Source organism: Apodemus sylvaticus, chromosome 19, assembly GCF_947179515.1.
Source record: "Apodemus sylvaticus chromosome 19, mApoSyl1.1, whole genome shotgun sequence".
NCBI lineage: Eukaryota > Metazoa > Chordata > Mammalia > Rodentia > Muridae > Apodemus > Apodemus sylvaticus.
This window is the reverse complement of record NC_067490.1, coordinates 35,457,239-35,469,409: the sequence shown is the minus strand read 5'-3', so window position 1 is coordinate 35,469,409 and position 12,171 is coordinate 35,457,239.

Below are 12,171 nucleotides of genomic sequence, written 5' to 3'. Positions count from 1 at the left end.
GGCATGGTGGCACAACATCCATGCGATTTCAGCCCTCGGGAGATGGAGACAAGAGGATCAGAAATAAATTCAAGCAATTAGGATAAATGCCTTGCATATTATCTTCTGGTTTCCTGCTCTTTCCTAGGCACTGTCTGGTCCTTCCTGCCTGCAGGAATATGCGGCAGAGTGTTAAAAAGCTATCATCTCCTTGTATTAAATAGGGTATAAATTCACCATCACATATCACCTCAGACAATAATGTATAGCCAAGAAAAGACTAGACTATCAAAACATAATTGTTACAGCTGTCTACTGCCCTGGATGAGAGCAGTATTTCCTTAAATCCTACAGAAGGCTATTGTAAGCCTCCACCTCCCATCATAATTAAAAAAAAAACAAAAACAAAAACAAAAACAACCCTCATGTCTCACTTATCCGCAGCTTGTTTCAAACATTTAAGATTTTCCTCTTCCACAAAGCCCGTCTCCATCCTAGACCAGAGCTACCACACTCTTGTGGAAACTCCTACCATCATTCATCTGTGTTGTCTATTTGGCACTTAACTAATGACATCATCTCTAATTCAGGATCGAGGAGGCTGGCGCAGTGCTACAGTTGGTCTTCTTACTCACAGATGACTCCTAATGTGTTTTCCCCCCTAAACTTGATGTTACCACCTTGAGCAAGTACTATTGGCTATTGCAAAGAATCAAGCTGTTGCATTAAAATATTCCATTTAATTATGAACAAACAAATTTTAAAATCTAGCTTGACTTGAGATTTGGGGGACAAGTTTTAAAAAAAAAGGGAAAGAAAATCTGAAAGTTTGCTTCAGTAAAGAAAACCCTCTTATCGCAAGGAGCTGGGAGAGCCTGTCACACTTGGGAGAAGCCAAAGAGTATCAAATGTCATTTTGTCCCATATGCAGGCAGACCCTGTGTCTTTACTCAAAGCCACCACCTCAGCAGTACCTTCTTTCCTTGCATCTTTGTTCTTCCTTCTCTCCAGGATCATTCCCATTTATACAACACAGGCTACAATATTTCCTGTGTTTAAAAAGCCAAAATAACACACACAAGAAAACTTTATTATCTCTCACCCTGTACCAAAATCATTTCCAAATGCATCAAAGCCCCTAATAGAAGACTCAAAACTGCCAGAGGAGACATAGGGAAACCACTTCTAAAAAGGAGTCTAATGGTTCCGGAAATAATGCAGAGAACCGACAGACAAGAGTGCAGGAAATTAAAAGGCTCCTGCACAGTGCAAGAAACCATCACCGGAGGGGGAAGAGGGGCTGCAGAATGGAGGAAAATCCTCACCGACCACATATCTGACAGGGGATGATTATCTGGAATTTATAAAGAATGCCAAACACCAAACAATAAAAACAAAATCATCTGGTCAACAAGTAGGCAAATGAATTGGACATCGGGTCCTCAAATGAAGAAATGTCCAATAAATATTTGGGGGAAAAAAGTGAACATTTTACCCAGCAGGGAAATGTACATTAAAATAACTTCAGGTAGTCATGGTAATACACACCTATAACCCCAGATCTTAGGAGGTAGGGAAAGGAGGGTCAGGAATTCAAAGCCAGACTCTGCAACATGAGACCTTGCCTTTTTTAAAGGTTAATTTATTTATTGTGTTTATTCTACCTGCATGTATGTATGTGTGTGTACATGTATATATGTATGTATTATGTGCATGCCTGGTACCCACGGAGGTCACCAGAGAGCATCAGATCCCCGGGAATCAGACTTACAGATAGTGGACAACTATGCATGCTAGTAACTGAACCCAAGTACTCTGCAGAAACAAGTGGGTTTTTTATTTATTAATTAATTAATTACTTAATTTACTTTAAATCCTGATCAGAGCTTCCCCTTTATAGTCTCCTCAAAATCCCTGCTTCTCCCTTCCCCTCCCCCTACACCTCCTCCCTTTCTCCTCAGAAAAGGAAAGGTCTCCCATGGAGACCTTACCCCTAAACCTAACCCTAACCCTTAAACACACCCAGGATCTCAGAATCACAGGATCCCAGAATCACAGGATCACAGAGACAGCTTGACTCTGAGGAGTTCTGACACAACCAGGATCACAAAAAGGGTGAGCTCCAGCCAGATATCTCGAGGGCAGGCAACACTAGAGATAACCAGATGATGAGAGGCAAGCATAAGAACATAAGCAACAGAAACCAAGGTTACTTGGCATCATCAGAACCCAATTCTCCCACCACAGGAAGTCCTGGATACACCATCACACCAGAAAAGCAAGATTCAGATCTAAAATCACTTCCCATGATTATGATAGAGAACTCTAAGAAGGACATAAATAACTCCCTGAAAGAAATACAGGAGAACACAGGTAAACAGCTAGAAGTCCTTAAAGAGGAAACACAAAAATCCCTTAAAGAATTACAGAAAAAGAAAAGCAGACAGGTGAAGGAAATGAACAAACCATCCAGGATCTAAGAATGGAACTAGAAACAATAAAGAATGGAACTAGAAACAATAAAGAAAATGAGACAACCCTGGAGATAGAAAAACTAGGAAAGAGATGAGGATTCATAGATGCCATGCATCACCAACAGAATACAAGAGACAGAAGAGAGAATCTCAGGGGCAGATGATACCATAGGAAACATTGACACAACAGTCAAAGAAAATGCAAAAATCAAAAAGCTCCTAACTCAAAACATCCAGGAAATCCAGAACACAATGACAAGACTAAACCAAAGGATAATAGGTATGGGACAGACTGAAGATTCCCAACTTAAAAGGCCAGTAAATAGCTTCAACAAAATTATAGAAGAAAACATCCCTAACCTAAAGAAATAGATGCCCATGAACATACAAGAAACCTACGGAACTCCAAATAGACTGGACCAGAAAAGAAATTCCTCCCATCACATAAAACACCAAATGCACTAAACAAAGAAAGAATATTAAAAGCAGTAAGTGGGAAAGGTTAAGTAACATATAAAGGCAGGCCTATCAGAATTGCACCTGACTTCTTACCAGAGACTATGAAAGATAGAAGATCCTGGGTAGATGTCATACAGACCCTAAAAGAACACAAATGCCAGCCCAGGCTGCTATACCCACAAAACTCTCAAATACCATAGATGTAGAAAACAAAATATTCCATGACAAAGCCAAATTTGCACAATATCATTCCACAAATCCAGTCTTAACAAAAGATAATAGATGGAAAACACTAGCACAAGGAGGGAAACTACACCCTAGAAAAAGCAAGAAAGTAATCTTTCAACAGACCCACACAAACATAATTCCACCTCTAACAACAAAAATAACAGGAAGTTACAATCACTTTTCCTTAATATCTTTTAATATGAAAATTAATATTGCCAACATATCCTAATCAGATTGAAATTCAAAAATATAAGGAATTAGAAACTTGTTGGCTCTCACCCAGTGGTATCTCTAATTTGGTAATTAGAGAGATAGGTCAATATTGTACAATCCATACATACTTTCTGCTTGTTTGTATGTGACAGTGTCTTGTGTATACCACATAATGGTCTTGAAATCATGCTTCTTCTATCTCAGCCTCTTTAAGTAGGATTGTTTATTTTATGTTTTAGCACTATCCTATGGTTTTCAGAACAGCTTACATATTTCAAAATTATTTATACAGCCAAAAGAAACACAATTTATTTAAAAGGTGACTTGTAAGAGAAAAAACAAAGAGTAAGACTGAACATTTTCCTTGATATTTGTAATTATTGTATCAATTTTCAAGAAGATGACCTTATAAGTTACTCTTTTTCTGAGATGCTTTTCAAAATCATCACAGCCAATGAACCAGAATCTTACCCTCACCCAATGTCTGTGCCACCCTCCAAGCAGAACCATTGTTCATTGAAACAGTCGATGAATGACTTCATGGAGAGACCATCTTAATACACATACCATTTCTTAAATGAATGTAACCTGTTCCCTGTAGGCTGGGAATGATGACAATCACTCGAGTCAAATAGCTCTGACCATAGCAGGAAATCTGTATCCAAATAATTGTGCCTACAATTCATTCCTTGGCACAGCAGAACTGTCAACTCTTAGCTTAGAAGTAAAATCCTTTGGTGAAGTGAGGGGCATTGAAGTACAGCCTTATTACAATGAACCCCAATGTCCAAAATTTGTTCCTATGTTGGGTTTGTACCACAATAACAGCCAAGATTTTAAGCTCCACTAAAAACAAAACAAACAGACAAACAAAAGGACTTTATCTTTTTTGTGTTCATTTAATAACATACATCATTTTTACAAGTTAAAAACATATATTGTGTTAAATATAATTAAAATTAAAATTAAAATCAGAACAAAACAAAAAAAATAAAGTCTTGACCGATCAATAAAAGAATCAGTCTGAATACATGAGTGAAAAAAAATTACAAGTAAAACAACCAAATGATGGAGTCATAACTGTCAGGTATACCTGAAGACAGCTGAGCCAGGTCAGCACAGACACTTGCACATCCACATTCACTACCACACACCTCGCAAGATACAGAACCAGCCAAGGTGTACATCCGCAGATACAGAAAATGTGGCCTGTATATTCCACAGCGTTTTGTTTGGCTCTAAGGAGAAGGAAATGATATCATTTGCAAGAAAACAAATGGAATTGAGTGGATATCATGTTCAATGAAATAAATCAGATTCAGCAAGATAAATATCCCGTTTCCTGTCATGTACAGACTCTCCTCTCTTTCTCTAGTAAATAAAAAAAAATGTAATAAAATTTTTTTGAAGTTGTAAAATAAAATATGTTAGAAATAAATCCTCTCTCATGTCTAGAGAGAGAGAGAGAGAGAAATCCAGGTAGAAGTGGAACAGTAAAGAGAAAGGGAAGCTTACCTAGTACACACTGGGTGGCCCAGCAGTGGCTGTGTGCCTGCTGGAGAGCTGAGACCACAGATGCTCATTGCACACGGGCAGGTGCCTCAGCAGCTGAGGCCTAGTATTGCCCATCTGGGAGACTCCTGGCTAGTTTTCAGGCTCCATTGGAAACCCAACGAAGGTGGACTCTGGTGTCAGTGAAGAATGGTAGAAGCAATAACCACGCTGATAGATGCACTTGTTAGCAAGGATCAAAGGAGGGGCAGGCAAAAGCATTCCTGCTTTCCCCTCAGACACTTTTTATCTGGTCCACCACCAGAAGGTGCTGCTCACTAAGGTATGAGACTTCCCCCTAGAGTTAATCCCTCCAGGAAATACTCTCCCAGACACGACAGAGGCATGTCTCTTAGTTCACCTCCAACTCAATGTAGTTGACAACCAAGATTAACCACTGTGGTATCTAAGGGGTGACAGGTAAGGAGACAAGAAGTCATCACAGTATTGACTTGAAGGGGTCCAGAGAGAGTGGGAGGGGCATACACTGGAGGAATAGGGGTGGGTATGACCAAAATGCCAGGGCTGGTGAAATGGCTTAGCAGGTAAAATCTTTCACAGCTGAGTCTGACATTGCTGGGACATACATAGAGGGAGAAAAGGAAAGAACCAACGCTCACAAGTTGACCTCTGACCTCCACACATGTGCTGTAGTATGTGCATGCCCACACATTTACAAATACGAATAAATAAATGATGTGATAAAAACACACTAGACATAAAATTGTCAAATCTTTTCCCATCTATTTATCCTGTTAAGTTATACTTCTCAGGCTGGAGAGATGGCCCAGTGGTTAAGATCACTGGCTATTCCTCCAGAGGACCCAAGTTCAATTCGCAGCACCTACATGGTGACTTACAACCACCTGTAACTCTAGTTCCAGGAGACCCAATCCCCTTTTCTAACCTCCACGGGCACCAGTCATACACACATACTTGCGAGCAAATACTCACAGTCTTAGTCAGGGTATGACTAGTCATGCTGTGAAGAGGTGTCCTGACCGTGCCAATGCTTATCAAGGGAAATATTTACTTGGGGCTGGCTTACAGTTTAGAGGTTTAGCCCAATGCTGTAATGGCAGCACACGGGCCAACATGGTGCTGGAAAGATAGCTGTGAGTTCTATATCTGGATCCAAAAGCAGAAGAAGAGAGAGGAAAACTGGATCTGGTTCGAAACCTCAAGCCCACCCTCAGTGGCACTCTTTCTCCAAGAAGGTCACACCTACTCCAACAAAGCCACACCTCCTAATAGTGCCACTCCCTATGGGTCTATGGGGGCCGTTTTCTTTTCTTATTATTAAATTTATTTATCTAGTCCCTTTACAACCCAATATCAGCCCTTCCCTTCCTCCCAGTATCCCCTCACACAAGTCCTTCCCCCATTCCCTCTTTCCCTTCGCTTTTGAAAAGGGGTACAAGGGCCATTTTCAATCAAACTTTTACATGCATAGATATTACATAAAAATAAATAATACTTTTAAAAATTATATTTCTCTGAAGAACCCTGTTTAATTGACTTTCAATACGTACACATCACCTGCCCTATTATGCCCTAGGGCCAGTGTACTTTTAAAACCATTTAATAGCCTTTCATGAGCAAATCTCTTTGCTTCTCTATCATCATGCTCAAAGGGATCCCATGGTTCCTTATGGTGAGGTAGAGCCAGTCATCTGGTTGCCATCATTACAAGCTTGCAGCATGCCCATGGATATTAGCAGCACAAACTCAGACCCTGTCTCCTGCCATCAGCTGCGATCTGCAGATGTAGCTAACTAACATCTACATCCCTAAGCACCTTGGTGAGGCTTGCAGAGTTGTCCCTCTTATCATCACTTCCTGGTATAGGCATAATGTTTTGTGCGCTGTGTAAGATTATCTTTGTATTATACTCAAAAACTGTTGTCTCCGCTCCCATATCTACTGTAACATGGCATTTAATGCTTGTTCTAAAAATCTTCCAACTCAAGTTTGTGTAAACATTGCTCCCAATTTATTCTGTTATTTGTCAGTAAAAGCTGACCAGCCAATAACTGAGCAGAAGAGACTATAGGGATGGACTTCTGACTCCAGAGAGGGGAGAAGAGAGATGATGAAGAGAGGATTGAGCGACTGATCAAGGAGAGTGTCCCAGAGACACCACGGAACAACATGTGAAGCAGACAGAGGCAGATCAATACTAAAAATGCAAGTATCATAGGGATTTTGGCTGAAAGATAGCCAGAGTATCTTAGAAGAGATTCTAATTGCTAATATTGTGCTGTAAAGCCTATCAAATATATCTTATAGTCTGTCTCATAAAGAAATAACGAAAAACTGACTCTTTAAGCGAGAAATTATTAGCATCCTGGTAAATTAGTGTAGTTGGGGAGGTCTTTGGGCTTCACACAACACGCCCATTCCAGCTTCCCTGCTTCCCTCCACCCTTTTGCTCCTTCTTCCTTCCCACAGGGCACAGCACTGGCTGCCGTTGGCTCCAGACCTCCAAGGCCACACATGTAGCTCATCTCTTTGGATCTTTGTCCAGGTCATGAAATTCATGTTCAGTTCATGGAAAAATCTCACCCAGTGAAAGAATTTCTGCTTGTACAGTCTTACCATAACCAGGCAGCTTTAGAACATAATTCTAATGTCCCTTGCCAAATCTTGGCATAACTTGGGTCCTAGAATCCTAACCAAGGGCAACAAGGGAATAAAGAAATGATAGACCCACAGATACATAAACTGGAGAGCTGAGATGGTATGATCTGGACTCTCCGATAGAAAAGCCACAGAGCCTAAGAAGCTCAGCTTGTTTTCCTTACATAACAACAAAAAGGTGGGGTTACTGCTTACAGCTAACCAAGACGGCACAGTTTTCCCATACAGATAAACAAGGATGCAGGTTGTTTTTTTTTTTTTTTTTAATAGAGAGCTGAACAAGGAGGCAGGGTTATTATATACAGCCCTATGAAGAAGCAGTTTAGGACTCTCAGTAGGAGCAGTCACTGTAGCAGAGGAGTCTCGTGAATTTAACATGTAGAGGAGAGAGCTATGGTGGATATTTTCAGCATACAAGGTCAACATATGCACACAGACCAGAGGAAGGTTTTGCCTTCTCTCTGAGCCTCACCTGGGGAAGACTTTGCAAGGCCTATGGGTCTTTGACATGGCTATGCTGTGTCAACAGTACACATCCGCTCAAGACTTCCCTTGCTCCCTACAGTTCTCTGAAGTGAAAATTCTTGATTTCTTTGCAAACCAAGTTGCGCCGTGTGGTGTTTTTCTGGAAGCTGTCTTATGAGAGGATGTTTTGCTGAGAACAGACACGTGGTGTTTTTTTCTGGAGACAGTCTCTTAAAGGGGCATGTGATGTTTTGCTAGAGAGGACATGTGATATTTGGAAAGAGTATAAGTGTATCTGATGCTCTGGCATGGTTCTCCTTGCTGGTCTTTGTTGGGCTTTGCCAATGCTAGTCTTCACTGACAACACTATTGCACTGGTTTACTTTGCTTTCTTCACTGATCTTCACTTGTTGTGACTTCATAGGCAGAAGTGTTCCAAAGAACTTCTGGTGGGGTCCTAGCTTCTTCTTGCCACTTCAGTGGACTTGTGCTAGCTAATCTGAGCAGTTTCTTCTTGATTGAGCCACTGCTGATTCGTGTTTGGTGTTTTGCTAGTGGACTAGACTGCTGACAATAAAGATCATAACCACCCCTAAAGAACAACTTCTTCTTCTTCTTCTTCTTCTTCTTCTTCTTCTTCTTCTTCTTCTTCTTCTTCTTCTTCTTCTTCTTCTTCTTCTTCTGGATTTGGTTTTTTTGAGACAGGGTTTCTCTGTATAGTCCTGGCTGTCCTGGAACTCACTCTGTAGACCAGGCTGGCCTCAAACTCAGAAATCTGCATGCTTCTGCCTCCCGGAGTGCTGGGATTACAGGCGTGCACCACCACTGCCCTCCTAAAGAACTACTTAACAGGTTCACATCCCCCTTGTTCTATTAGCCATCTTCCTCCCATACCTTTGGTCAGTGGACTATAAGGGAGGTTGAAGGTTTAAGAACCCTTATTAAGGTAGATTTTGAAAAATATAAACCTATAGTTCCCTAGCAACTGCCAGCACATGTTGGAAGCTCTTAGAACTCGTTTCTTCAGATGCAGCACATTGTACATCAAGCTCTGCTGGGACTGAATTCCAGTGTTTCACCTGCTGTCAGGTTGAGTGGGTGGCTGGGAAGGAAGAGGCAGGCCTCTTTCATATCTTACCCTAGAAAGACTGTGCCATCACTTTGGAGAGGGGACTTACACATTCAGAGGGGTCAGAAAGGATCTGGTAAGTCAAAGTCTTTGTTGCAGGAGGGAGACCCTACAAATATCCTCACCATTTATTTTAGGATTTTTTCGACAGTCTTCCCATCACTGAGTGTGTGGCATAAGAAGCCTGTAATGCTGTGATTGCCATCAGCTATTGGTGATTATTTCATCTCCACCTCTTACTAGAATGTCAATATATCATGTCTGTAGAGACAGAGACGTCTCTATGTTACTCCCTCCTAGGAAATACCTGCTGGACACTCAAAAAGTATTCTCCAAATGAATGATTGACAGCTGAATGTATGTGTCTTCATAGGAGCTAGAAATTACAGTATATGCATCCTAAGGAATTTTATATAACCGTTAGAAACTTTGATGATGAATTTTCAATGACATGAGAGGAAACCTTATAATAATACTAAGTAAATGAAACAAAGAGAGAGCACGACAATTACTCTAGACATAAAAATAAGCTCACATGAGAGAACAAATCTAGAGGGCAGTATGCACGTGTAATGATATGATACCTAATTAATATTATGTGTATGCTTCATTTTTATATATGATAAAAATGAGAACATGGATGGACATACTTCAAAATATGTCTGTACACTCGTGTTGAGAAAGTATTTAGCGGCTTTATTCTTCTGGTTGAATACAATGAAGCTTGGAAACAGTAGCACAGGTCACTGGGTTCAGGTACCATATATCCATGACCAACTTCAAAAAGTAAGCCAACTCAGACAGAAGGTGTCAGAGAGAAGCCAGGGGCTCCTTAATACTTATCCTAAACCATAAGAACCACCCTGAGGGCTTGACACCTTGGAAAAACTGAGAATGAAAGAAATAAGTTTTCCTGCTTATATATTTACCATCACTTCAGGGCTTCTAGACTGTCTCACTTCAAAGCAACCCCAGGGATTGTTTGTTCCTGGGGTTCCAAACAGTGTACTAAACATGGATGCCTATTTTTCCTTATAAAATATGGACAGGGAAAACAAGATGCCACTCTATATTTAGGAAAATTGGGATTTATTGATGTAAAATATAGAAATAGTGTAAATAAACATGGTTACTAAGAAACAAGAGATAAAGATGACAAGGACAGCAGTGGGCTTGTCCAGAACACTGAATATGAGATGGTCCTGAGGAGGGCACTTAGCCAACAAATGAGTAGTTTCCACAGGAGAGAAAGCTGGAGATGGGACAGCAGGAAAGGGGATGGAACAGGAAACCAGGCTGCCTCCTAAAGAACCTTCTAAGTAAAACTTTTATTTCTCTTACATTTGTCTGTAGAGGGCACAGGACAACTTGCATGAGTTGGCTGTTTCCTTCCACCATGTGGATCCTAGGGACAGAACTAAGGTCATCAAGCTTGGTGGTGACTGTCACTCTAGCCAGTAAGCAATCTCACCAGCCCTTGTGTAAAGCCTTTTAACTAGAACTACAGCAACATGTTAGTTTTGTTTAGGTAAACTTTTGTTCATTTGACAGAGGAGACAGAGAGACAGAGAGACAGAGAGACAGATATGCTCTCACACGCAGGCAATTAAGGATGTCTTCTCCAAGTAGTTCTTGGTCTCTTTTGGTTGCTTTTAGTTTCCCATTTCTTTGTTTGAGACTCCGCTGGACCTGTAATTCACTGTTTTCAGTTAGGCCGGCTGTCCAGAAAGCTCTGAGTATCCTCCTGCCTCTGCCTCTAGTGCTGGGGTTACAGGGACACAGTGTGACCTTAAGCTTTCTCCGTGGGCGCTGGGAACCCGAGCTCATATCCTCTCGCTTATTTAGGAATCACTTTTCCCACTGAGTCCTGTCTCTAGTCCTATAAGTTATGACTTTCATTTTCAACATTCTTAGATTTTTCTAAAAGACTATTTCTTTTCTCTAAACAATTTTAAGTGAAACTTAGATTTACCAAGGCAGCTAATTTTACATAAAATGTTACCACTCACAGCTTATGTATTTGCAAGGATTGTTTTTCCCATCGCTAACATTCCCAGTCATACTTTGGAAAATAATGTTTTCAAAGTTTTTCTTTTTTGGTTAAAAAAAAAAATTAGTGAATCCTACATTTTAACCCGTGCCAGTTTTCTCCATCGCATTTTTTTCCTAATTTTTCCAGAATTGATTTTCACTTGTAGAACTCAAATTATGTAACTAACAAATCAATTACATTTCAACAATTATTTTTATCTGTAACATTTACATATGCGATTCCCTGCCACTGTTTTATTTTGTATTTAATATCTCTTCCTGCATTATCCTGAATTAAGACTGCTGACTTATGCTGCTTAGCTGAAACAGAATTGTACTGCCTATTCCCCCACAGATGGCTCTGGATTCTCTACTGTCCAAACAGTGGTGAAAATGTATTAGCAAGTCTAATTTACTTTTTAGCATCACAGATACCTTTACCTTTCCCAAAACAGAGATCTGTGGAGCTGAATAAATGAATCCCAAGTTACAGGTAACAGAACTTTGATTTCAAAGTTTTTACTGAAAGGGTTTAGAGGCCACAGGGCAGGCGGGAATCCCAGGAAGACCAGGAGGTCATAGAGCAGAAAGCAATGAACAGCAGGCAGCACAACCAGTCCAGGCTGCCTGTCCGGACTGTCAAGGCAGATTCTACTGTCTCTGCCGCCTCTGCCACCATGAGTTCAGAGGGAGCAGGCTGGGTACCAGGTTCAGTGATGGAGGGAGGTATTATGTTGGCCTTGTTGCTGCAGGACATTCTGAGGGAGGGAATGTGACCCAGTTCCCACTCAATGCAAGGAAGGGTCTCATGTCCTGAACTGGTAAAAGAAAAGACAGTTTTCTGCTGGATGCTTCCAGGGACAGAGAGGAACCATGCGGCCTTGGTCAAGGAAGAGTTGGGTGCATGGCAAAGGGAACACAAACTCTGTACCTCATCACTGAGGCTATCTGTCCCCGAAACAAGGACACTCATTTCTTTGTTCATGTTCAGCCAGTCTCCTA